The sequence below is a fragment of the Aegilops tauschii genome, chromosome 2 (assembly GCF_002575655.3).
Source record: "Aegilops tauschii subsp. strangulata cultivar AL8/78 chromosome 2, Aet v6.0, whole genome shotgun sequence".
Lineage (NCBI taxonomy): Eukaryota > Viridiplantae > Streptophyta > Magnoliopsida > Poales > Poaceae > Aegilops > Aegilops tauschii.
This window is the reverse complement of record NC_053036.3, coordinates 566,144,587-566,148,929: the sequence shown is the minus strand read 5'-3', so window position 1 is coordinate 566,148,929 and position 4,343 is coordinate 566,144,587.

The following is a 4,343-nucleotide window of genomic DNA, read 5'->3' as shown; positions in this document are numbered from 1 at the left end:
TAGATATAGGTTTTTGTAATCTGAAAATATAAAAATAGCAAGGTAGCAAGCGATAAAAGTGAGCGTAAACGGTATTGCAATGCTAGGAAACAAGGCCTAGGGTTCATACTTTCACTAGTGCAAGTTCTCTCAACAATAATAACATAATTGGATCATATAACTATCCCTCAACATGCAACAAAGAGTCACTCCAAAGTCACTAATAGCGGAGAACAAACGAAAAGATTATGGTAGGGTACGAAACCACCTCAAAGTTATTCTTTCTGATCGATCTATCATAGAGTTCATACTAGAATAACACCTTAAGATACAAATCAACCAAAAACCTAATGTCACCTAGAAACTCCAATGTCACCTCAAGTATCCGTGGGTATGATTATACGATATGATCACACAATCTCAGATTCATCTATTCAACCAACACAAAGAACTTCAAAGAGTGCCCCAAAGTTTCTACCGGAGAGTCAAGACGAAAACGTGTGCCAACCCCTATGCATAGGTTCATGGGCGGAACCCGCAAGTTGATCACCAAAACATACATCAAGTGGATCACGTGATATCCCATTGTCACCACAGATAAGCACGACAAGACATACATCAAGTGTTCTCAAATTCTTAAAGACTCAATCCGATGAGATAACTTCAAAGGGAAAACTCAACCCATTACAAGAGAGTAGAGGGGGAGAAACATCATAAGATCCAACTATAATAGCAAAGCTCGCGATACATCAAGATCGTGCCAAATCAAGAAGATGAGAGAGAGAGAGAGATCAAACACATAGCTACTGGTACATACCCTCAACCCCGAGGGTGAACTACTCCCTCCTCATCATGGAGAGCACCGGGATGATGAAGATGGCCACCGGTGAGGGATCCCCCTCCTACAAGGTGCCGGAATAGGATCCCGATTGGTTTTTGGTGGCTACAGAGGCTTGCGGCGGCAGAACTCCCGATCTATTCTTTTCCCCAAAGTTTTTAGGGTATATGGATATATATAGGCGAAAGAAGTCAGTCAGGGGAGCCACGAGGGGCCCACGAGGGTGGAGGGCGCGCCCAGGGGGTGGGCGCGCCCCCTGCCTCGTGCTCTCCTCGTTGATTCCCTGACGTGTACTCCAAGTCTCCTGGATTGCTTCCGTTCCAAAAATAACTCTCCCGAAGGTTTCATTCCGTTTGGACTCCGTTTGATATTCCTTTTATGCGAAACACTGAAACAAGGGAAAAAGAGAAACTGGCACTGGGCTCTTGGTTAATAGGTTAGTCCCAAAAATCATATAAAAGTGCATATTAAAGCCCATTAAACATCCAAGATGGATAATATAATAGCATGAATACTTCATAAATTATAGATACGTTGGAGACGTATCAAGTTTGTAAACATGATTAGGTTTCTTAGGATTGACAAAGCCGGGAGGTTGCTTAACATAAACTTCCTCCTCAATTTCACCATTTAGAAAAGCACTTTTAATGTCCATTTGGTACAAGGTGATATCATGGTGATTAGCATAAGCAAGTAAGATGCGAATGGACTCAAGTCTAGCAACGGGAGCATATGTCTCACCATAGTCCATACCTTCGACTTGAGTGTAGCCTTGGGCGACTAGGCGTGCTTTGTTGCGGACGACTTGACCATCTTCATCTTGCTTGTTGCGAAACACCCATTTGGTACCAATGATGTTGTGGTTGTTGTCGGGCTTCTCGACCAATGTCCACACTTGGTTTCTCTCAAAGTTGTGTAGCTCTTCATGCATAGCGTTTATCCAATCCGGATCTTCCAATGCTTCTTCAACCTTCATAGGTTCAATGCTAGAGATGAATGAGTAATGTTCACAAAAATTAGCCAAACGAGTTTTAGAGCGAGTGATTCTCCCGGTTTGGATATCATTGTAGATTTGCTCAACGGGATGGTCTTTGGCGATTCTTGCTCGAACTCGTGGGAGCTTTTGCTTGGCTCGGGGTGGAACATGCTCATCATCTTGTTCTCCTTCTTGGCCTTCTTCATTGTTGTCGTTGTCGTTCTCTTGTCATGGTGGAGAAGGAGGTTGTTGATGTTCATCTTGGTGTGCTTCCTCGTTTTCTTCGTCTTGGTGTGTCCCACTTGTGGATGCTTCCGTATCAAATCTTGGTTCACCTTGTCGTGAGGTGGAAGCTTCCACTTGGACGGACGAGGTAGTCTCCTTCACCTCCGTTGGACGAATGTTACCAATAGACAAGTCTTGGATTGCTTCCGAAGGGTCTTTGTCTCCTACATCAATTGGCAATTGCTCTACTTGCGAGCCGTTAGATTCATCAAACTTCACATCTACCATCTCTTCAACCTTTCGGGTGAAATTGTTGTAGACACGGTAAGTGTGAGAGTTTGAGCCATAACCAAGTAGGAAACCTTCATGAGATTTAGGAGCAAATTTAGAACGACGATGCTTATCACGAATGTAGCACTTTGAGCCAAATACTCGAAAGTATCCAACTTGGGGTTTGTTACCGGTGAGGAGCTCGTATGCCGTCTTGCCGAGTAGCTTGTGAAGATACAAGCGATTTGTTGCATGACAAGCTGTCCCAACCACTTCCGCCCAAAAGTGTTTTGGAGTCTTGTACTCATCAAGCATCGTTCTTGCCATCTCAATAAGAGTTCGGTTCTTCCTCTCAACAACTCCATTTTGTTGAGGCGTGTACGTAGCCGAGAACTCGTGTGAAATCCCTTCTTCGTCAAGAAAGGTATGCACATTTGCGTTCTTGAACTCCGTTCTGTTGTCGCTCCGAACCTTGTTGATCTTCACGTCAAATTGATTTTGGGCCTTCCCAACGAAGTTTTTGAAGATCTTTTGGACCTGCGATTTGTCATCAAGAAAGAACACCCACGTAAATCTTGAAAAATCATCGACTATGACTAGTCCGAATGAGTTACCACTGATACTCTTGTAGGCATTGGGACCAAAGAGATCCATGTGAAGTAGCTCGAGTGGTCTTCTCGTGGTCATGATGTTCTTCGTGCGATGACTTCCTCCAAACTGTTTTCCTGCCTGACAAGCACTACAAAGTCTATCCTTGTCAAATATGACATCTTTTACTCCAAGGATATGATCACCTTTAATAAGCTTATCAAGATTTCGCATGCCCACATGACCTAGCTTTCTATGCCACAACCAGCCTTTAGAAGATTTAGCAATTAAGCAAGTTCTAGGTTGAGCCTTTTCAGTGAAATCAACAATGTAAAGATCACCTCTATGTATACCGGTAAAGACCATTTTATGATTGTCTCTTCGAAACACTTGGCAATCTACCTCAGTAAATAGGACACTGAAACCGAAATCAGCAAGTCTAGATACTGAAAGTAAATTGTACCCAAGAGATTCAACGAGCATGACATTTTGTATTGAGCTATCATGTGAGATGGCCACCTTACCGAGGCCAACCACCTTACCCTTTGAGTTATCACCAAAGGTGACATACTTTCGAGGGCCGTCATTTTCAGCAAGCTCACGGAACATATCTTTGTCTCCGGTCATATGATCAGTACATCCACTATCAAGGACCATTCCTTTCCTCCAGCCATGTAGCCGCGAAGATTTGCCATAAGACCAAAGTGTCTCATTGCATCATCAAGATCATAGTCACTATCCTCATCCTCATCATAGTATCCATGTTCAACATCATCTTGTGATTGATCAACCCTAGAGGGGTAATTCATTAGATAAATGATCATTACTATGGTTTAGCTTTATGAATTCTAATAGCTTCGGAAATGATATTGCTAATGATTCCAACATCTCCTTTGCCACGCATGAGATTGGTAAGCTCAAATAGACAATCACCAAACATAGGATCAAAGGCCATGGGGAGAGATTTTTCTGTGATCCATGGATCTCCGATTGGGAAATCGTATCCAAGCTCCGTGGCTAGTCTGCGCTCTTTGGACTTTTCAAACTTAGCGCTCCGCCACCAACTCGACGTCGTCGTAACCAATTTTAACCAAACCTCCATGCTCACTGGTACTTTGACGTCACTATAGGTAGGTCTTCGTGGGTCTTGGGCTAGAATTCATCTTACTCAAGGCAATAGACTTATGGATATTTTCGTCTAAATTTTTCAAGGAATAATTTGGAAATCGTTCCTCAAGAAATCTCCATATAGTATAGGCACAATCAAGAGTAGGTAAACTAGCAATCAGATTTTTGGGCAATCCTCTAATGATAAGATTGATAGTTCTAAGATTGCGAATCATGTCAAGATCCTCTTCGGGTGTAGGATGCAAAGGATCAATATGAGGTGCACAAGGGCTAGTAATGTACTTGTTCAAATGACATTCATTGAAAATCTCAAGCATTTCATTTTTCCACTCATAGAAG